Genomic DNA, 24,020 nt, shown 5'->3' on the forward strand with positions numbered 1-24,020 from the left:
TATAAAAACAAAGGAAGAGTTTTTAGGTATGAATAAATGCATGTATATATAAAGAATAAGTATATGCATCCTTTCTTTTTTTTTAACAAGCATCAGAGAATTGATTCAAACAGAATTAAACAATTAGGAAACATTAATTCACACCCTAGAGGTAGGATAGCCTCCAAAATTGGCTCTGGAAGTCCTAAAGGATTGAAATTCTTTCCAATTTCCTGTTTTACCATTCTCAGCCTATTGCCTTTAAGGGTGCCATTAGCTGGCACCCTTCATGGTCCCAAGAAGGCTGAGGCAGTTCCAGGGGCCACATCCAGACATGACAATATCCAGGTAAGCACAAGGAGTGGTCTTTTATTTTTTGGCCGCACCACGCAGCTTGAGGGATTTTAGTTGCCCAGCCAGGGACTGAACCTTGGCCTTCGACCATGAAAGCAGAGTCCTAACCCCTGGACCGCCAGGGAATTCCCAGGAGTGATCTTTTTCTGAGTATCCTTCTTAGGAGCAAGGATATTTTTCACAGAAGCCTTCTTACCAACCTGATCAACTTCCTCTCACTAGCCAGAATTGGGTAAGCTACAAATTCTTAAAAACCATTTAGTGTCTGGGCTTCCCTGATGGCGTAGTGCTTGAGAGTCCGCCTGCCGATGCAGGGGACACGGGTTCGTGCCCCGGTCCGGGAAGATCCCACATGCCACGGAGCAGCTGGGCCCGTGAACCATGGCCGCTGAGCCTGTGTGTCCGGAGCCTGTGCTCCGCAACGGGAGAGGCCACGCAGTGAGAGGCCTGCGTACCGCAAAAAAAAAACAAAAAAACCCCATTTAGTGTCAAAGAGAGTGAAATTATCAAGACTGTCTTCGACCAGTGATTCCCAAGCTTGTGCATACATCAGAATCACCTGGAGGAGCTTATTAAAACACAGGTTGCTGGGCCCCACCCCCAGAATTTCTGATTCAACAGGTCAGAGGTAGGGCTCAAGAATTTGCATTTCTAACAAGTTCCTAGGTGATGCTGATACAGCTGTTTGGGGACCACACTTTGAGAACTACTGTCTTAAGACCAACCATTTGGAGGAAAATGGTTGTTGGGGCATCAACCAAAAATGTCTGCCAAAAGAGATAACTTTGTCAGAAGAATATTTTGTATATTCTGGAATGAAATATTTCTAAGAATTTTCTTTTGAAAACTAAAGTTTCCGTAAGTTATGTATGTGACAAACAATACTGATTGTGGTCTACCACAAGCCAAAATATGGAAGTAGAACACAAGCTAATGGCCTATGGCAGAAAATGTGGTTTGAGCAAATATCACCCATTGCCACAAACATCCACCCATCCTGCCCTGCACACTGTGCTACCCCACACCCCTTCCCTTGCATACTTCTATTCTCTGTTCCAAGGCTGAGCCTGTAGCAGTATCAACCGCCTACTTGCTGAATTGACACTGACCTCAGTTTTTCTCTTGGCAGAGGAGACAAAACGAGCAAAGGAATGAGAAGAAGAAACAGCTCATTGTTTGGAGGAAACTAAGCACCTTGATGTTTTTGCAGCATAAGATATGAGGCTGGAATTGGTGTGAGGTAAGGCCCTAGATTTGGACAAGAGCAAAACCACAGTGGGCTTTGTGGGATGTTGAGGAGCTTGAACTCAATACTATGGCCTCAGCAGCCACTGAGCAAAGACGTGATGTGGTTGGATTTGGGTTTTGTTTAGATCACACTGGGTAGTGTGGAAGGCAGACGTGAAGCGGGGAGGCATGGTAAAAACTAGTAGTCCAGGAGAGCTCGAAGGAGAGCCAAAATGGTAGGCTTACAGAAAACATGGATCTGGGAAATATTTAGAAGTCAAAATCTATAAATCTGGTGATCTGTTAGCCATAGAAAGTACAAGAAAATGAGGCATTCAGATATTCCTTAGGTTTTTAACCTCAGTGAGAATAAAGAAGTGAGCTGTTATGGGTAAGGTGATGGGGTAGTGATACAGGGGAACAAGGAGATGAAATCAGTTTTAGATGCCCTGTATTTATGTTCTGGCCCATCTCCTCATGAACGTATAGATGCTCGACTGGTAGTTAGGCATATTAGGATGGGTTTGAGAGAGAGGGCTAGATGAGAGAGAAAGATATCAGAGTCACCTGTAGTTGAATCAGGAGCACAAATAGATCACCCAGGAAAATAATGAAGGTTAAAAAGAATATTTAGCCAAAAATAGGACCCTGGAAAGGCCAACATTAACATGGTAGGCAAAGGAGGAGAGAGCAATGAAAGAGAGCAAAGGGAGGAGGAAGGCTAGGGTATAGAGTTTCAGAAAGCCAAGGTCATAGCCTTTGAGGCAGGAAGGAGTAGTCAGCATTGTAAAATACTGTAGAGAAGAGGGTCCTTAAGATAAGGCCTGAAAACTGTTGATAGGATTTGGAATGGGGAAGTCTTGAGAGATTTCAGGAGAGTAGCTGGGCTGAATTACAAGGCAGTGAAAAAGTGGAGACTTTTGTTCTTGTTGTTGAGGGTTTTGATGGGAAGGGCATGGTAAGAAAGCAGACAGTACTCACTGAAGTAGGGGGCATGGTCATAAATTGAGGAGGGTTATGAAGGTTTGGGATAGTCAGGAGAGGAAACTGTTCTTTAGGTGTTCTGGGAGGGTTGGCACTGTACTTGGGGCTCTTTCATTTTTCAGAGCATTTTGGTAACCACAAACCCAGGAAATAATATATATTTTAAATGAGTGTGCCACTGGGTCTCAGGATTTGTGTAATGCTTAAAGGAATAGACATAGGTGCATGTGGCAGAGTGCATTTTGCAAAAATGGCCACAGTACTATTTCCAGTCACACATGGAAGAGGCTTTGTAACTAACTGCCTTAATGAATAGAAGGCAGAAGTGACGCTGTATGACTTCTAAGGCAAAAGGCAACGCAGCGTCCAGCTGGCTCTTTATCTGGGGATGCTACCATGCTGTGAGGAAGGCCCAAACCGCCCACTTGTCTGATGCTTGATGCTGGTTGCTGGCTGGGTTCTAAGGGCAAGCATCCTGAGAAAAAGAGCTAGTCCAAAGCTGCATTGTCCTTTGCCTTGGAAGTCACAAGGGTCATTTCTGTCCCCTGTCTGAATTCCTGACCCACATAATCTGTGAGCATGATAAATGGATGTTTTATTCTACTAAGTTTTGGAGTAATTTACTCAGCCATAGTAACTGGAACAGCATCCAAATATCCAATCAAGTAAACATGACTATTAGGGAAGAACAAGATATCCTTGTATCCCAGACACAGTCATAAGACATATTGAAAGTTATTGTTCTGATCTCTCTTGAATACAAGATATTTTTATTCACTTCCCAGACTTCAGCTTAAATGTACCCTAAATGTCTATGTCCAAGCCACAACTTTATCCCTAAAGTGGCCTTTATTCAAATACTTTCCTAACTCTAATTTTTTTAACTATTTCTGTATTTAGGATAATTAATATTTTATCACACCTAAATAGCTTCCCAGTGTGCTAGCCTATTTTCAAAAGTAATTTTTTGAGTCTCGATACTACCCTTTTCTACCCTTGAGCAATAATGTAGACACACACACACACACACACACACACACACACACACACACACACCACTTATTTTTAAAACAAGCCTTTCCAAATGTCACCAGGCATCAAGAAAGGTACAATACCTCTACCTCTGCCATAGAGGAAACCACAAAAAATACTGTGTTTATTCCAAGAAGCACAATTCTGAAATAATACAGGTCAAACTGTGAGGAATTATCTGTAAAGTTTCTAGAATGATAAATCATAAGTATCCTTCAATGTCTCTAATCCACAGAATCTTAAAAAAATAGATGTTGAAATTGTTTTGCCTAAATAACAGAGCTAAAGTATTTTTCAGATCATTAAAGAGTAAAATAATTAAAATCCTCTTAGTAATTTCTAAGAAATAGTTACGCAACATCTAAGAAAGCACGTATACATAAAACTATTTTTAAACACTAATCATGGTTTCTGTTTAATTTCTGTTTTCCGTATTTTAGAGCTCAAATGCAGAAAATGGAGATAAAAATACTCTTTAGTTCTTGGGATATTATTTCTTTTCTGTTTTAGATTTTGAGCACATTAACAATTAAAGGGGGGAAAGTACAAGGTTTCCTTATTATCCCAATGAGCAAATACTAAGTATATCAACAGTGCACTCTTCTCTGCCCCACGACGACCTTGACGTCACCAGAAACTTCCTACTTCCAAAATCACCAATCAAATACCATCCTCTTTGATCACAGCTTCCTATCTTCAAGACTCACTTTCTCAGGAACACCCCAGTATAACAGCTAATAGCCAGGGCTTCATTCTCATTGATGCTTCAGATCCACTGACCTCTGCCCTCACTTTCCTCTTTGTCTAGCTTGGATTGTATGGGCATCATCTCAAACACTCTTTGGCTACTTTGGCACTTCTTGTTTCTACTCATGTCATAGCTTCCTAGAAAACTCCAACCATGGGAGGAACCAACTATGAGTGGAACGAATCTCCTATCTTCTCCATGTCTGTGCCTGCAGCAACATGTGTGCTGCTGAAGAAAAATCAACCACTGGGGCAGAGAGGTATTATTTTGTAACTGCATGAGTAACAATACAAGTATCTCACGTGGTGCCTGTGTGTGAATTAGAACGAGACATCCCTTCCTCAAGACACTTGGCTTCTCTGTCAGAAAGCTGTGGTGGTATCTTGATTTTGCAAGAACAAGGTAATTTACCGGCATCTGCCAGAAACTTGCCATAACAAGTATATAAATCTATGACGTTTATGATGTGAACAGTTCCCCTCTGAGGTATGGCAACCTTGTGCAATGCCTGCACAGCTGTACACAGTGGCCCTGATGACTACCCTCATTCAGGCACTCATGGCAGTAAATGTTTCTTTAGTCAAATATATCATGCGTTTGCCTGTCTTCTTAAACCCAACTCTTCTTTTTTCCCTTTATTCTCAGGGGATATCTGTTCCTGATACTTCAAGAAAACTGGAGCCACCATATGGGAACTCCCTAATTTTCCTATTATCATATCCACAATCTTTCCATCATTTACACCCACCCTTACCCTCTTTCATCTTCCTACCAAGACCAGTCCCTTTGTGTGGGCTCTGTATTCCAATCCTGTCGATTCTTTCATGGAATATGTCATGATTTTAAATTCCATATTCGTCTATATGAAATAGTTACTGCATGCCTATCTCCCTATTAGATCCACCCCCAGGGCAGGGATCATGTCTGTGTGGCTCAGCACTGGATCCCCAGGGCTGTGTACAGAGTAGGGGCTCAAAAGATTTGCCGAATGGGCGAATGCTAACACCTAAAGTCACCTGCTAATTGAAGTATTGCTCTGCCTCTTTCATTACAATGGATTGAATGACAGTATTAATGTAAGCTTGTGAAGAGTAAGGCAAGCCAGCTTGTCCAATTTATGTAAAATAGTACCATGAGATGGCCAGATAGCCAGGAAATGCCTTGGGGGAATGTTACATGTTGATATCTACACGTTTATACCTATTACTTACATAAATCTATGATTTCTTTTTCTTGAAATTGCTGTCTCTTATTAAGCTGTGTGCCCTCAAGGTTGCCTAACATCAGTGTGGGAGGAAACTGACACATGTTTGGAGAATGAGTTACACCAAGTGGAGGATGAAAACTTCTAAAGCAGAGCACAAAGAAACCGCGGGAGTATTTTGCAACAATGAGGAAGGTGCTGTAAGGTGCTGACTTGGAGGAGAGCTGCTGGATTAAAGTATCCTGCAGAAGTACAGCGCAAACCTAGCCCATCACTTCCAACCGAGGTTTAGTGGTGGAAAGACAGGCAGGAAAAATCTTAGAAGCAGACACACTGCTGGTTTTGAGCATGCATGTGTTGAGTGTGTGCTCTTGACACACAGACACACGACACACAGAGACACACACAAACACACACACCATCTCTCCAAAACATGGCAGTATCTCTAGCTTTCCTGTATGAGGGTAGTCATTATAATGCTTGTTTTTTCTTGTTATCTTCCCTAAACGTAAGCAGAGCCTTAGTATCCAGCAGTAACTTCAAGCTTATTTCCTGCTGTCTTCCGGCCAGAAAGCTTGGCTGGTATGACTGGTCTCGAAACCAGCTCTCTACTAAGTCAAGCTCGGGCTGAAAGGGACACTAGATTTGGAGTCAGCAGGAACTGACTCCAGTCAGTTCCTGACTCCAGTCAGTCTATGCCCAGTTGTGTCAGGCACTCCGATGTGACCACGTGTGAACCAAACTCTGGAAATCTCTGCTTCCCTCCTTATAATGCCTCTCTCACAGCACACAGGCTGTGACTTAAAAAGTGGAAGATGAAGAAAATGGAATGCTCAGAGTATGAGTAGTTATTATTAGAGATCCTTCCTGCATCTGGCTTATGCAATTTTAACTATGATAGAAATACATTTAGTTTAGAATAAAGAGGCAAGTTCTCCCAAATTAGGTGGAACTTCATGTCCCCATGAAGTTCTGGGACGATAGGAATCTAGGGAAATGCCGTACATGGACTCTACTACTCATCTGAACACTACGCCATCACACATATTCTCTCTCTCTGATGAATGTATGTCTTATCTCCCCGACTAACCTGTATAACTGTTCCAACAGGGTCACTCAATAATTGGTCAGTGAAATCACTGAAGGAAGATCAAAGAATGAAAAGTAAGCCTAGAGTTTCTGCTGACATATAGTCAGTTGATTTATCTTTGAAGTGAGTGCTTTCTTTATAAGTGTAACTTTTTGCTCCAGAATCAAAGCAAAATGGTAAAAAAAACCCCACAAATATTGCCACAGAGAAGGGAAACATCTAGGCACCCATGCTGAAATGAATCTTAAAACATCTCCTTTTAAAAACCTGATTCCTTCCTTGAATCAACATTCCCATTAATTTTGTAGCTTCTGTTCTTCATAGAATGGTCAGTCTGTCCCTCTGGGAGACTTTTTCTAGGAGATTGGTGGGAAGGGTACCAGAATTCTGACCAGTGTTTCAAGGAAAAACTCTGCCTTTAGAGAGGGAAGGCCATATGACGTGAAAAGGACAAGGTAGGGCTTGCTGGTCTGATTCACAGGAAGACGATGAGTAACAGCAATGTTGTCAAGTGCTTTTGAGAAAAAGAATTATTCCCTAAATGACAAGGGATTCTCAACTAATGCACAAACAGGTATATAAAAATGCTTGACAGAATACATGAAAAAGGAACATGATTTCTAATTGAAGCAGAGGTTGGAAAAAAACAGTAAAGGGTACCAACTGGAGTCACAAATCTAACACAAGTTCCTGATAGGGTGTACTGGGCCCGATCTAGAGGAAACATGCGCATCTCATTATTAAGTGGAAACGATGCAGCCAGATAAGGTTAATGGAGTACTTACCTCTTTGGCTTAAATGTTAAAGGCTTTCCAGATCTCTTCACTAGAAAAACTGCAACTCATGTGGACAGATACACACTTAGATCTAAAGGGGACACAGCAAGATCATCCATTGGCTCCCACATCTAAAACATCCAAACACATCTACCTCTTACTGCTTTAAAATCTACAGAAAGGGGGGATGCTTCTCAGCTCCCTTAGGACTCTCCCTACTTGAATAATTTCTTCAGGATCTTTATCACCAAGTAGTGCTGCAACCTGGTCTGATAATACAGCCTGAAGAGCTTCAGTTTTACTCTGAGGGAGTGTGGGCCAGCACTGGGTAGACAAAGTGGGCACAGTCATGGAGAACACAGAGGGTTGGGAGACTAACAGATAACCACCGTAGATCCTTAAGCAGAGACGCAGCATGACAAGACAGCTGTTCAGATAAGCTATAATTTCGGTTCAGTGTGTGTGTGTGAGTGTGTGTGTGTGTGTGTGTGTGTGAGAGAGACAGACAGACAGACAGACAGACAGATCTGTTCGGAGATCTTTCATTAAAGCCCCAGGTGATGCAAGTCCAAGATTGGGTGGCCGCAATGAGAAGCAAGAGGAAGGGACCAATGCAAGGAGACTTTTGACGGGATTCTAAGCAGGATATGATGGCTGACAGGACAAAGGGGATGACACTTGGGAATGAGTCAGGTTTTGAGTTTGGGGCCTAGAAGACTCTGGTAGGGCCGGTCAACAAATGTGGTAAGTTGTAAAAAAAAAAACCAAACAAACAAAAAACAAAAGTCCTGTCTGGGGAGGAGACTGGAAACCGAGTGCCGGCAATGTCATGTTGAGTAGTTGGGATACTGTAGTGTGGCCTGTGAGGAGACCTGAGTGTTTCCCCGAAGTTCTCATATATCTTAAATGAGAAATCAGGCTTCAACAGAGAGAGATCTTGCAGTCCACACTGAGAATGTGGAACTGAAGTCATGAGAGCTGGTCAGGTTGCTTAAGGAATGTGAGCAGGGTGAACAGAGGACCTGATGAAGATTTTGAGGAATTGCCCTGTTAGTCAGTTCGAGACAGAAAAGGCACCAGTCAGCGGGATGAGGGAAGGAGAAAGGAAATGTACCAGAAGAAGCAGAAGAGTGAATAGCTGAGAAGTTAATCATTTCTCGTCTATTTCCGAGACTTTGGGTGTAGTTCCCTGCACTGGTTTGAATCATGTGTGTGTCCACTTTTCTTCCCGACTGTCTGGAAACCTCTTCAGGGTAGGGACCCTGCAACCCTACTCTGTCCCTTCAGTGTCTATCTGATACACCTCCTCGATAGAGAAGCAGCTACGGAGAAAGCCAAGTGTCAGGGGCACAGGTGGAAAGGAAGTAACACTGCTTATTTTGTGTGTGCTTGATTTCCTGGCAACAAGAAAGCAAACAGTGATGAGCTATCGCTTCACATCTACAAGTTCTGCTCTGGACTTCCTCTCCCCTGATCCAGTCTTCCCGATCCTCCCTCCTTTACAAACCCTTCTACCCTGTCCTCTGCTGTTCTAGTCAAGGCAGAAAGAACTCCTTCCCATCTCCTTACCTCTTAAACGTTTTAAGGGGAGGCACACAAAAACATCTCATTACAGATTTAGGCTGTATCCTACCCCAAAAGGTAAAGTGGGGTTTTTAATACTGGCCGTTTCACAGAATTGTTGAGAAGCCTAGTAAAGTAATGCATGCAAAATTTCTTGGCCCAGGGCCTGGCCCAGGATGTGTTAACCATCACTCCCCTCACAGCTCATCTTGCATATCTAGCACCGAGCACATAGTCATGGCTCAAAAAACAAACAAATAGTTTAAGCTCAGTTATATAAAGCCGCCATCACTCATCACAAAGGCCTCATGTTTGGGTGACTGTAAACCACCCATACACATTCAAAAACAAGCTCCTCCTAACTACAGATTTCTCTTTTATAAAGAAGATACATGCTTTTATTTGCAGTCTGAAACAGATACTCAGTGTTTTGACAAAAATGTTAGAAAACTGGAATGAAGTAGAAATAAGGTTAGAAATATTTTAATCCAATCTGACCCTCCCACCATACTCTGTAGATAAAAATAAATTAAGAAAGCAGGTCAAGTGAAAAGGATTTGCTAAATATTTGAGATAAAGCACAGTGTCGTGTTTGGAGGGTGGCGTGGAGGTAAGTCTCTTTAACGTCTTTGAGAGCCTTTAGCATACCTGAAGGAAAGAAAAATACATCAGAACAAGTACAAAATACTACATTAGAACCATTACAAAGGAGCATATTAACCTAAAAGTGAATTCCTGGAAGTTCTGGGTTTTAAGCCAGGCTTAGGGAAGGTAGTGGCCATAAATTGACAGGAAGGAAGTCAAGGAAGAGACTTCCTGTTTGGATGGTACAACCAGGAAGGGCAGGGAGGTAGGATGCTGCACTTGCCATGTGAAGGTTGATAAATACAAAAGGGGTTTTGAGGAGAATCAGAGAGATGAAACTGATGAGGTATAATGTAAAAGGTTCTGAAAGAACACATGGATACAGGAAACTGGATTTAATACAATTGTCTACTTAAGGCCATTTTAGATTCTTGGACGTAATGCAAGAGTTTCACGAAGATTTAAGCCACAGTTGGGAATACTGGTTGAGTTTCAGCTGGAGATGCTGGGCCCCTCTGCTATGTGTCCAGTTAACCAGTATACCTTCATGGTTTGTCATGCTTTTCTACTTTCTCACTGTTAATTGTTATTTTTCAGGAAATCTGCTGATAGCATTGGCTTCTACTTTTGTAACTGCAGATTTCTTCTGGACTAAAGTGCAGTGTTTCATGTCTGATTTCTTTTTATCACTGTTCCTTTCTATCAATGCAAAAAATCACAATTTTCCTTCACTTTCATGGTCAGTGAGTATAGTGGATGAAAGCCTACATAGCGTATGTTCCAGTTGTGGGAAATTAATCTTTTTTGGAAATAGTCAGTGTGCTTTTCTGTTTGCCTGTCCATGTACCTGACCTTCTCCATTGTCAGCCTGGGGCACAGATCTGCCTGGGATCTGTGGGAGGCTGTTCATTTGGACTGTTACCAGAGAAATACAGAGAGAAAGTGGTACTTTCCAGCTCCTGACAGACCAAATGAGGTTTTCAAGTCTGCAGCAAGATAACAAGTTTGAAATTCACTTTGCTAGGCAATAAAGCACTACACAGTTTTTCTCTCCCACTTTAGTAGGTGGACTTGATCATACTTTTCTTGTGGTTGGAAGGGAGAAAGCCTGCCCATCCTCTCTGGCTGGGTGGTCCATCAGGGAAGTGTGCAGTGACACAGGGGGCCCAACTTTGTTCCAGGGAGGGAAAGCACTGAGGGAAAAACTAAAGGTAGAATGTGGTCTGCCCCACCACCTGCTTGGGAATTTACAAGACGGTTACCTCTCAAGCCTGTCTGTAATCTAAATAAGGTCAGCTGCATCAAAGTAAAGCAATGAATGCAGTTGACAATGGAGGGCTGAATTCAGCTCCCTAGTATCTCCCTGGGCTCTCAGGGTGTGGAAAAGGAGAAATCCAGAAGATCTCACATGCCCTGTGGAAGGAAAAGGAAGGTGGTTAAGGGAGCTGCTTAGCGTTCTTTCCGGGGAGTGTTCTTGGCTCCAACTGGGGCCAAACTGGAGCCTAACGTAGTCTGAGTTGCCATTAGGGTGATTCATCAGGGGAAGGTGGCTAAGGCTCCTGGAACGTTGCCAGAGCAGAGGAACAAGACCAGGCGTTAACCCAGCCACGGGCTTCAAGGACACCATCTCCCTTGGCCCCTCCAGGACACAGTCAGCCAATGCCCTCCAGGGCAGGATAAGGGGTGGGGGGGGGGGTGAACTTCTAAAAGAGCATCCCAAAAGGGACTATTTCAACCAGTGCTAACAGGAAGCAGAATTTTAAATGGACTCAACATTTAAACTGAAGCAAGAGAGGCTATTTAACTTCATTTAACTGACAAGTCCAGAAGTCCCCACCACACATGCTCAGAAAGAAGCTGCTTTAGGTCTAGAAAATAAGATGTATGGATACATGTGACAACCCCTTCCCGCCTGGCCTTGCCACATTCTGTGTGACAATGAGGAAGTTACTTAACCTACTTAAACTTCAGAATCCTCATCCATGAAGAGGGGATCATAGTATCTACCCTCTAGAGAATTCTGGTGAGCATATTCATATAAAATACTTAGAATAGTAGCTGGCACAAGATAAACGTTTAATAATATATTTGCTAATTTTGTCATCATTTCTACTGATACATTCAACTTCAAAGTTTCTGTTGTCCTATTCAAGAGTGTCTGCACGTCTGTCAAGAAATGTCAAAGCACTCTGTTCCTGAAATTCTTCAGTTTTGATTTCACAGCCTCTAACGCATCGCCACAAGCACAGGATGTCATTCTGGGACAAACGAGAAATTCTGTTTTCACACCATCCGTGACTCTTTCTCAACATGTTTGTACTCACTGCAGGAAGTAACTCAAAGCCAGGACGTCATTGCTCATGAACAATGTTAGCTGTAACAAACCACAGTCAAACGACGGCAGTGTTGCAGAACCCGGTGCCGGACACTTCTCTGTCTCAGGCTGATCTAGTCCTAAGAGGACAGACCAGCTACAGGCAATAGTCAAGCCACATGAGCGAGGAAGGATGCAGAGGGGGAGGATTTATTTGTGATGCTGCAGGCTTTTTTTTTTTTTTTTAACATGCATATCAGGACACTAACAGTGCCAGATTGCTCCTGGAAAATTCCCTGTATTTAACGTGTGTAAATTAATTCTCGGAACTGTTTGCTGCATGCTCACAAAGCAGCATGATCCTGAGTAATCAACTCTAGATATTAACTAACCTGAGGCTCCGTCCCAGCTCTTTCAGTTTTCTGAGTCAACCAGAAGAGCATTAAGGAAAGTTTAGTTGAAACCGGAGAGAGATTTAATTAGCAAGGTTAATATTTTTTTCTTTTTAATTTTTATTTATTTATTTATGGCTGCGTTGGGTCTTTGTTGCTGTGTGCGGGCTTTCATTGCGGCGGCTTCTCTTGTCACAGACCACAGGCCCTAGGTGCGTGGGCTTCGGTAGTTGTGGCCCACGGGCTCCAGAGCGCAGGCTCAATAGTTGTGGCGCACGGGCCTAGGTGCTCCGCGGCACGTGGGATCTTCCCGGACCAGGGCCCGAACCCGTGTCCCCTGCATTGGCAGGCGGACTCTCAACCACTGCGCCACCAGGGAAGCCCAGCAAGGTTAATATTGATTGTAGATGAGCAAAGTAAGTGTATTTGAGTGTCTGTGATATACAAACCTCTAGGCTCTAGGGTTTAAGCAAACATTTATGATGAGTACCAAAAAGCACCATAATGCTTAGGATAGTAGAATTTGGGGGGTTTCATTTAAGTGACTTTTCCATATAATTCAACTTTATTTTTTAAAACAACTTTAAAAATAAGAAATCTTCATACATTCGACACCTGTCTTCAGGGATATCTTGTCTTGTTAAACAGAGCAAAATCATCTTTTTTGATGGGTCACTCATCATTGGAGCATCAGTTATTCCACAGTGGTGTGCTGGGAAAATATGTCTCAAGGTGTGATCCATGGACCCCAGGCAAGGAAATCACCTTGGAAGCTCATTAAAAATCAGACTCAGGACTTCCCTGGTGGCTCAGTGGTTAAGAGTCTGCCTGCCAATGTAGAGGACATGGGTTCGATCCCTGGTCCAGGAAGGTCCCACATGCTGCGGAGCAACAAAGCCCATGTGCCACAACTACTGAGCCTGAGCTCTAGAGCCCGCAAGCCACAACTACTGAGCCCGTGCACCACAACTACTGAAGCCTGTGCGCCTAGAGCCTGTGCTCCACAACAAGAGAAGCCACCGCAGTGAGAAGCCCGCGCACCGCAAGGACGATTATCCCCCGCTCACTGCAACTAGAGAAAGCCCGCGTGCAGCAACGAAGACCCAACGCAGCCAAAAAAATCAGACTCTTGGGTCCCACCTCCAGCTTCCTGAATCAGAATCCTTAGGTGGGACCCAGGATTCTCCATGTCCAATTCACTTCTCAGAGGATTCTTATACACAACACAGGCCAGAGAGGCCGTAACTCAGGGTTAGTTGGGTATGTAGGAAAATGTCCTTTACTGAAAATGTGGCAGGAGGCCACCTATCTTTCTGTGCCTCTTTGTTGTAGCGTCTCTGTTACTCTTCTCTTATGAGTACTAATCTTTCTGTAGTGTACTGGCTTTAAACCTACAAGCTGATACACAGGATCCTTGGCTGGGTGCTGGCCTTTGTGATGTCAACTTTCCATCCTTGAGCCTTATACCATGTGTTCAGGCTTGGGGGCTCTAGAAAGTATACTGCTGTGGGATTCAGGCGCCTGGCCCCAAGGAACCCATGTGGAGACACCAGCCATTTTACTGAAAATTGCACTCACAGGATAAGACGGAACGGGAGAAATGCTAAAAGCCAAACACAGAACATGACTAGATGTTCAGAAGGCAGGCAGATTGATGGGCTGGCTTGGTGAGAAGTAAAAAAAATCTGAACAACTCCTTAAGGGTACTGGTAAAAATGAGCCCTTGGGATCAGAGAAAATGAGAACAGAAGATGAGGAACGTGCTGGAAGAGGTAGCTGCTACTTTAATGTGAGGCTGGGTCTCTTCCACCACAGAAACATTTTCTCCCACAGCGACTAAGCACTACATAGGGATCCATTTATCAGATTTGGGAGGAACTCAAGGCAGAGGTGGTGGGAAGATCACTGACTGTGGAGTCAGAGGACTTGGGTCGAATACTGACTCACATATGTGGCTATGGGCAAGTCAGTCAGGCCCATGGCGCCTCAGTGGTCTTAGCTGTGAAACGGGACAAAGAATTCATGCCCTTACTGAAGAGTTGTGTAGCTCCAATGAAGTAATGAATATGAAATAGCTTTGTAAACTGAAGACACCTTACAAATATTTAATCAGAAATATCCTGCACTGTATACATATTTAAGTTGCTGCTACATCTTATCTGTAAGACAGGATGCTAAGAAAAACCCTAGGCTGGGAAAAAATTCAAATATGTTAATTATCTTAACATAAATAAACCTATCATATTGTCCAATATGGAGCTAAAATATCTGCTGTGCTTTTGTATCATGAAAAAGATAGCTTTAAACAAGAAATGAACAGTACTTTGACTTTTGCACAACTCATATTTAACATTCTCTTGAAATTGGTTGTTCTCATTTTCTTGATTGAAGAATAAGTGAAAAAGTCAATCAAGTCTTCATTTCATTTTCAAAACCCTCTTTCCTAACATCAATTTCTTAATGTCTACTTTACTTACATGATTTATTAGCTGAAATTGCAAAATGGTGGGGGAAATGGGAACATGCCAGGGAGAGAAGAGTGACAAGTAGGTCGATACAGTATACAAGAGGTTTGCCCAAACCTAAAATACACTACGGATGGGAAAGAGGGAGCCTAACTTAGGAAACCTAACCATTGTCTGGCTTCACATCACTACTTTTAGTTGTTATCTTTTCATTATAAAGTGGAAGATGTGCAAACATTTTTTTAAGGCAAAGCTAGTTCTTTCAGCAGAGAATTAAAATTAAAAGCAGACGGAGGCCCGGATAATAAGTAGCAATAAATGCTTTTGCTGACATAGCTTCAATTTACAAATCACTGGCTTTTCCTGGCAGCGCTTGGGGAAGGAGGGTGAGGAAGTATCGCCTACACAGCCTGGATGAGGAAGATATGGAAAGCTTTAAAATTAAAGATGTGTTTCAACTTCTTATTCTAAAACACTTGATTTATGGTGACCATGATAAAATTCCAGTGAAACCTGAGTATGCTCTGCAGCCTCTGGAAACCCTGGGAGTGACTATGTCCTTACGCCTTCCCTGTTGTATCTGATTTTGACCTGTATACTTTGTGAGTGGGAGCCCAGTCCATAATGTGTACACAAAAATATGTGTGGTTTAGAATCTGCATGTATTTCCATTTTTTTCTACACTTGAGCAGTAGAACACCCTTGTGAGAATATGAAAAATAAACTAGTAATAAATAAATAATAGGAAGCCAAAGGGATGCAGATTGATTTATGGCAACTGATATTACTTCTTAAGAAATTTTAATGACAAACATAAATACTCTTGGTTTAGTTTCTAAAACCTGGAAGACTACCAGTAAAAAGGAACTGATAAAATTGCTAGATTTAGAGAAGAGAGTTGAGAGACGCTACAGGGAAAATTTTTCTCTGAGCCTGTTAAGTAGCATGAATGAGAATTAGAAGTGGATGACGAACACAGAACAAGTCATTGAAGGCAGCAGAAAACCCCCAAGGTAAGAGATCAAATATCAACCTATAGATGCTGCAACCCAACTCAAAGGCCCCAGCATGGGTGGAAAATGTGAAGACAAGCCCCTCTGAAATAGCGGTCCTCTCCCCCTTTGATTCATCTTTGGGAAAGGATTTTCTCTAAATTCTCACTTGGTGCAAAACACAGAATTCATTCCTTCTAGGATGCAATTGAGGGGGGATGGAAAAAGTTATTTTTCTACTTCTTCACCTTTTCCCAGTCCCTTGAGGAGAAGCAGAACTGCGTATTCCAGTTCTCTTAGAACAGTGAAGGCTTTTAAAGGAAACTTTCTCATCTTTCTTGATTTTGGTGGTTTTCCCTCGGGCGTTGTTTTTGATCCTTTTATTCCTTGGTCACTTGGCCACCTCACATGACTCTCCCTGCTGACGGCTTTCGAAAATGACTTCACCCTCCAACCTCCTCCATCTGGCTGCCTGTATGATATCACCTTTGGAACTCAGCTTCCCATCTTTGCCTCTAACGCCTGTCTTCTCTCTTCCCTTTATTATTATTAAAAACAAACCAAAAAACCCTCCTCATTTTTGTCAAATTAGGAGAGTTTTCTGTCATTATCCCTTTCCTTCTACCAAATCTTATCTGTTCCCACTCTAATCTCATTTATTCTCATTATTTTTTATACATATTCTTTTACGGATAACACACGCACATGGCACAAAATTTAAAAGGCACAAAAAGGAATATAGTAAAACTCCAACCTCACTCTCATTTCTGCTTAACTCCTCTCAACCCCTCTCTAATCTAGTCCCCTGCCCCAGAAGCAATTACTATTGCCAGGTTCTCCTGTATCTTTCTTTCCCTAATTTAAGACAAAAAAAATGGAAAGGGAACAAGATTCTAAATGTAATATATTTTACTCCACTAACTTCTTTTCAGCTTTCTATTTGAGAAATTTCTTCATTTATTTCCCATGCATTCATCTATGGGCTTTCCATATGGTTCTTCCTCCCTAGATGTGGGTATTTTTCAAGTCTCTGCCTGGACCTCTCAGAACATGAACTAACACCCATGAACTATTTTTGCTCATAAGTATGCAGAGTCCCATCTCTACAGGCCCAGGAAAAAAAAAAAAAGATTTAAAAGAACAAAGCAGAAAAAAAAAACAAAACCCATCCCTCAATTTGTTTATATAATTAATCTATCTTGAGTAGTATCCCTTATTCCAATGTCAGCCGTCACCAGAAGAACCACAGTCAGGAATCAGCATCTAAATGACAATGGTTGTCTCAGAATCACAGCTGGGGAGTGAATTTAAATAGATGGATGGACAGATAGATGGGTAGTTGGATAGAAAGAGCCAATCAACTGTGAAGTGTTACCAAGCCCTAAAATCATATTTCATTTGATGACAACAACAGAAGCCTGATTAATGCATGTGGGAATTTCATTTCAAAGTTATACCAATGGCCTTTCAAGGGCCCGCTTCTTCTTAGGGCTCCTTGAGTCCATGTAAAATTGGCCAGTGTAAGATTTTAGGGCTCCTAAATATGAGTTTCATTTATCTTGTGTAATGATTAAGTGTGGGATAATTGTTGAATAGGAAACAGAATTTTTTTCACTTGGGATAATACTCTTGTACCCGGAACTGTCCTGAAAAGTTTTATCCTTGAAGGGTAAGCACATACACTTTGATGCTTTCTGTTTAAGGTTTTACTTTTACTAAAAACTCATTAAAGGAGGCAAAGGGAAGCCTTCTGAGAGGAGTGAGCTGAATCATGCACACTGTAGTGAGCAGAGCTACTATGCCCAGGTCATATACTGGGTCACATGAGGGCCTCCCTGGCTAATTTCCCTCTGAGATTAAAATTACATCTGTTCCCTAGAAATCAAGGAATCATCAAATACCTTTTTTTTTTTTTTTTTTTTTTAAATCTCAGAACTGTGAATGGAAAATACCAGTTTTCTACTGACTCATTCTTTTGATTGTTCAAACACTGAGGTGTGGATGGACTTGGACTTGAGATGAAGGAGATTCTGAGTTTTACTGACAGACAGGAAAACCTGTGAAACCACTGACAGTCTATGACTCCATTATGGGGCCAATACTGCTCGGATAAATCTTGTCAGGAATGCTTTATTAGGGGTTCACAAAAATAATTCAATCGTTTAAAAAGTGGTATTCAAATTCTTTCAATATACCTTGATGACAAACTAACACAGAACCCAGGTGTTTTCCTAAAGCGATTGTGATTCAGAGCTTTCTTTCTGAAATATGAACTCTCCATAGCCAATTTATAAATCCAGTTAGATGTAAAAGTGACAGTTTAGACAACCATCAAATCATTATTTTTTTCTGTCACTGAAAAGTCTGGTTGGAAAGAAGAATGTATTTGAAGAAAATTCCTCTTAACTCTAATAAAAGTAACTTACAGTGCTATAAAGCTATTGGCATTCAGGCAATGGTAGATACATTGCTCCTGTTTGAAATTAAATAAAATCCACATTCTATTTTGTGTGTCTAAGTAAACCACCATTTTGTAAAATAAGAATAATAGCATAGTGGAATAGATCCCTAAAGCATAAACATTTAAAAAGAGGGTGTTAAGTTAACCCACCAGGGTGCAACTGTCTTCTTTTATACTAAATTCTTGAAGATGGTAAAAATTGCAACCAAGTTACCATGAGGGAATAAGAGGACTAGCTGGGAAAGATGATATTTGAGCTGCTAACCAAAAGGAACAGGGTAATCTAGAGGGATATACTGACATGACAGACTTGGAGACAAACTATAAAGACAGTAAGTAGTATATCATACTACTTGAATACAGTAATTTTCCATTAAACCATAATCTAAAATGACATCTTCTCCAAGAACTACCAAAAGGAGACAGAGGCAGATGGAATAGTCTGTGGTTTCAAGAAGCGGGGATGGTGTCATGGGCACCAGCCACCCCCCAAACCTGAAGCCAAAAACACAATGTGATGAAACATGGAAATAATGAATTCATCCGAGAGATTCTAGCTGCTGAGGCACTGAGAAAGCCATGGTTATAAGATTTCGATCTGGAACCTGATGGTTCTACTCAGTAAAATCTGTATGTTTTGTATATTATCATCCACGAAATTCTACAGACCAGGCTTGCATATGCCATCCAAGACATGTAAGTCTTAGGAAGAAAAGCCAGACAGTCTTGCAAAAGGAAAACTATCTTTGGACTGGATCAGTTCACACTTTGATAATGAACTTTTGCCCAGAGTCCATTCTGAAACTTGAAAGTTAAGCAAGCTTTTCCTTCAAAACAGAGAAATGCCATATGCAAAGATTTTATACCTCTCTCAAGACAGAGGAAAAAAATCTACTTTAAGCTGACACGTTAGCTGTTACGGTATTACATACGTTTATTTTTTTAAGAGTCCAAATATTCACCATTCTTATAGAAATTAGACAATATGAATTATGAATTATTTTTTTAAATAAGTGTATTATTATTATTATTTTGGCTGCACTGGGTCTTCATTGCTGCGCGAGGGCTTTCTCTAGTTGCAGCGAATGGGGGTTACTCTTCATTGTGGTGCGCAGGCTTCTCATTGCGGTGGCTTCTCTTGTTGTGGAGAACAGGCTCTAGGCACACAGGCTTCAGTAGTTGTGGCACGGAGGCTCAGTAGTTGTGGCTCACGGGCTTAGTTGCTCCGCGGCATATGGGATCTTCCCAGACCAGGGATCGAACCCATGTCCCCTGCATTGGCAGGAGGATTCTTAACCACTGCGCCACCAAGGAAGTCCCTGAATTATGAATTAGGATGTGCAGATAGTATCTTCCAAGATGATAACATCAAAATCAAATGACTCCTTGCTTGCATAGCCTGAGTCTCAATTTTATTCAATGGCAGGATTAACTAAAACACTAAAGAGAGATTATAACACTAAAAATAAACTATATTTGTTTATTATGTATTTGGAATTAAAAGCAGGGTCTTGAAGAGTTATTTGCACACCAATGTTCGTAGCAGCCTTATTTACAATAGCCAAGGGATGGAAGCAACCCAAATGTGTCCATTGATAGATAAACAGATAAACAGAATGTGGTGCATACATACAATAGATTATTCAACCTTAAAAAGGAAGGAAACTCTGCCACATGCTACGACATGGATGAACCTTGAGGACATTATGCTAAGTGAAACAAGCCAGTCATAAAAAGAGAAATACTGCATGATTCCACTTATATGAGGTAATCTAAAGTAGTCAAATTCTTAAAAACAGAAAGTAGAATGATAGTTACCAGTGGCTGGGGGAGGGGAAAATGGAGGGTGGTTGTTTAACGGGTATAGAGTTTCAGGTTTTCAAGATGAAAAAGTTCTGGAGATCTGTGTACAACAATATGAATATACTTAACACTACTGAACTGGACACTTAAAAATGGTTAAGATGGTACATTTTATGATAAAAACCCATCTTCAACATGTACTGGAGGTGCTTATAAATTAGAGGACAGCAAACACCTTTCTGTAAAGGGGCAGAACATAAATATTTTGGCTTTGCAGACCACAGTCTCTGTCCTTAACTGCTCGACTCTGCCATGGAATTGTGAAAGCCACAGAAAATAAGTAAATGAATGGGCATGGTTGTGTTAACGCTAAAAACCTTACAAAATTAGGCGGCTGGCCCGTGGGCCACAGGTTTCTGACCCTGGCGAAAGGATGAATATCTGAATAAGAGACAAATATTAACACTTTGTAAACGCCAAGCGCTCCTCTACCCAAGAATTAGGAGTGAAACATTCTTGTTTTCCAGAGTCCAAGATTAGAGCAACAGCAAAAGGTCCAAGCAAATGCAACAAGACCATAACTTGGTTGTAGTAGGAAAACACTACACAGAAGGACACGTTAGGGCTTCCCGGGTGGCGCAGTGGTTGAGAGTCCGCCTGCCGATGCAGGGGACACGGGTTCGTGCCCCGGTCTGGGAAGATCCCACATGCTGCGGAGCAGCTGGGCCCGTGAGCCATGGCCGCTGAGCCTGCGCGTCCGGAGCCTGTGCTCCGCAATGAGAGAGGCCACAGCAGTGAGAGGCCCGTGTACCGCAAAAAAAAAAAAAAAAAAAAAAAAGGACACGTTAGCCCTGCTCAAGTGTATATACTTCTTTACTGATGAGCTTAATGATTTTAGAGCTTAACGATTTAGAGGAAAACTATAAATATTACAGCTGGAAGAGAGCTTGGTGATCATCTAGTACCTACCCTCTTCTTGAGTGGATGAGAAACTGCAACCGGCTTATTACCCCAATCGGAGCTGTCACAGCTGATGTAGGCAGGGCTGGGAACAGAGCACACCGCCACCCCACTCTGAGGTCATGCTTCTTCCTCCTCTCTATTTCCAGTCACTAGCAGAAGCCAGCCAGCCATCAGCTCTGCAAGAATTAGCTGTTTCATGCATGCTTTTCCACATGGTCTTGGCTTAACCCTGAAACTAATTTTTGCTCTTCACCAAGTTCAGTGGAGAAAATCAATAAAGACATACAAGGCCGCAAAGGCCTCATCTCATGAAATTCAGAAATGAAAGCGAGGGCATAATGATCTGTTCCCTTCCCCGTCGTGCCATGTGAAAATAGCATGTTTTTCTTTTGGTGTTTAGGTAGTATAAAGAAACAGCAATCCAAGGGTGGAGGCTAGCAGCTAGATTCAATCTTGGGGACCACAAAAAACAGGCACCCTAGTTAAACAACCAAAACAAATAACAAGCACACATCAAATACCAACAAATGAAGATGGAGGGTTGTGAAACAGATATGATAGTGTGTGTTAGTTTTACAAAAGGAACTTTCACCTCATCAAAGGACTCAAGCCAGTGAAGAGAATTTTAGAACCAGAAAAGACAGAGAGATAAGGGGTCAAATCCTCCCTCCGCTTTTATGTATGAATTGGGCAAAGCCCTGGGAGTCAAGGTACTGCCTTCACAGATACTTACTGCTGGTCTACTGTATGGACCAAATCCTGACATTTTCCACACTCACTCAACACAACTGGGTGGAGCCCCGCCCCGCCCGTGGCCCTGAACAGAGGCAGAACACTGGGTTAAGCCTGAAAGCTGGATGGCTCAGGCAAAAAGGAAAGGCCTTTATTGCAGTACAGGGAGATGGCTGAGCAGTGACACGCCTACGTTACTTGGCATCTGCAGATCCCATGGGACCTGCCCTCAATTGCTAAAAGAGCCCGACCTCTGACAAAGACCAATGATTTCAGCAGTAATTAATGATACTGTCAAATTAATTAACCCAAGTCTTTGTCCACAGGAAAAAAAACCCTCTGATGTCAATACTGCTGTTTACTAGTCCTTGATCAAGCTCCACAGACCCAAACCTTCAGTGGGGATACAGGGACACCACTGACAGATGACTCTAATATGTCCGCACCTATTAAGCCACCACCATTTGTTAACAAACCTTCTCACGGTAACACACCCTTCGATAATATGTCTAGCGAATTCACAGCTCTCCAAAATCTAGCATTCTTTTAAATAGATACAAGCCTGAGAACACCAGTGTATCTTTCACATTCCCTACAATACCTTTTTGATACCCTTTTGAATTATGGTGATGAAACACAAGACAAATGCTGTAGGATTTCATTAAGCCACTTAATAAATGGCCCTCATTAAAACGCCAGTTCCCTTGTTCTTGTCTATAAGGACTCCAACTAATCCACATATACATTTCCATATTATCTCTTTAGAGGATTCAGAAATATTTTCTTACACCTAGCACAGCTTTTGTTCCATTTAGAATAATTACCCTCTATCCCATTTCTGACTTTCAAGAAAAACAAGACACTTAACTGACCCCAGGAGGACCCTCTCAAGGGCATCAGGCTGCAAAAGCCCTTCTGTGAGCTCACAACTTAAGCTGATGTAATCTGCTACAAGAAGCTGACTTCTATTTTTAAGTTATACCCTTTTACTCTGCCTTCAAAGGGCACATATATCACACGTTGTAACTGCTCATAAAATACTTTGTGGCCTCCTCTCCCATCCATTTCCCTCCTGGGGTGCATCACACTGTCAGGAGCGTTTCCAATGGCAACAGCAGCCCAGCCCTGCCCATTTAAATGCATCCACCATTTCCCATTATTTGGTCTTTAGGAGAAGAGCTACACACGGCCCCACTCTCCAGGTGTCTTGTTTACCATGGTAATTTTGACAAGGAACAGATGACTAGCAGGGTCCTTCTTGAGGGCTGAGATCAAGCTTTCCCACCTCTTTGTATTTCCATCCCCAAAGATAGGCACTTAATAAATGCTTAGATTCCATATATATGGAATCTAAGAAAAAAAAAATGTCATGAAGAACCTAGGGGTAAGACGGGAATAAAGACACAGACCTACTAGAGCATGGACTTGAGGATATGGGGAGGGGGAAGGGTAAGCTGTGACAAAGTTTCTACCAAACGTAAAATAGCTAGCTAGTGGGAAGCAGACGCATAGCACAGGGAGATCAGCTCCGTGCTTTGTGACCACCTAGAGGGGTGGGATAGGGAGGGGGGGAGGGAGCGAGACGCAAGAGGGAAGAGATATGGGAACATATGTATAACTGATTCACTTTGTTATAAAGCAGAAACTAACACACCATTGTAAAGCAATTATACTCCAATAAAGATGTTTAAAAAATAAAAAAGGAAAGAAAAGAAATGCTTACTAATGTTGCCACCGAGAGCTCTGTCATCGGGCCCGTGTTCTCAAAGGGTGCCAGAATGAAACCAGATCATTTGCTTTGTTTAATTTTAAGTTTTTCATTCATCATTTCGGTCATGCTCACTGCGCGTTATTTAAAAAGTTGCTTAGCATCTTGAAAACACTAGGAAAAATGCCTTGGTTGGAAGTGAAAGTACATTTGATCTTGCTCTTCATTTATTTATACTTATTCTGCTCATTTCTAAAAACGAATGAAGAGCTCTGTAATTAACGTGGTGCTGTTACTGAGTCTGGCGGAGGTCAGAACAGGACATTTATTTCTCTCTGGTCCACTTCCCTCTTCATTCCCTGGGTATCCCTGTCTCGTCTGTGGCTCGCCCAGCCTCAAGGCTTGGGCCCTTCCAATCCCTTCTCCCCACTGAAATCTGAGCGAGCTTGTGAGAACACAGATTGGATCATTCCCTTCCCCTTCTCAACACCCTTCATTCCCCTCGGCCCTCAGGGAGATGTCCCTTCAGCTGTGGTCTGCTTATCTGCCCCCCACCCCCTTTGCCTTTCACACTCTGGTTGCAGGGATCTGAAAGGAGCTAATCTCATCCTGTTTGCCTTCACCTAAAGGCCTTTGTCCACGTTGCTT

The 24,020-nt window shown here is 42.2% G+C and overlaps 1 protein-coding gene and 1 long non-coding RNA gene across 9 annotated transcripts in view; one reads left to right on the forward strand and one right to left on the reverse strand.

Annotated features, from left to right (window-relative positions):
* Positions 1-24,020, reverse strand: part of ICA1 (islet cell autoantigen 1) — a 145,342-nt gene that overhangs the window by 82,502 nt on the left and 38,820 nt on the right. The gene's annotated exons all lie outside the window — the stretch shown is intronic.
* Positions 1,325-5,563, forward strand: LOC111181536 (uncharacterized). Its single transcript, XR_002646526.3, has 2 exons — positions 1,325-1,573; positions 4,385-5,563. It is a non-coding gene; the product is annotated as an uncharacterized LOC111181536 (long non-coding RNA).

The sequence above is a fragment of the Delphinapterus leucas genome, chromosome 9 (assembly GCF_059928025.1).
Source record: "Delphinapterus leucas isolate spDelLeu-1000000601 "Yukka" chromosome 9, BTC_Dleu_Yukka2, whole genome shotgun sequence".
In the NCBI taxonomy this organism is placed as follows: Eukaryota; Metazoa; Chordata; class Mammalia; order Artiodactyla; family Monodontidae; genus Delphinapterus; species Delphinapterus leucas.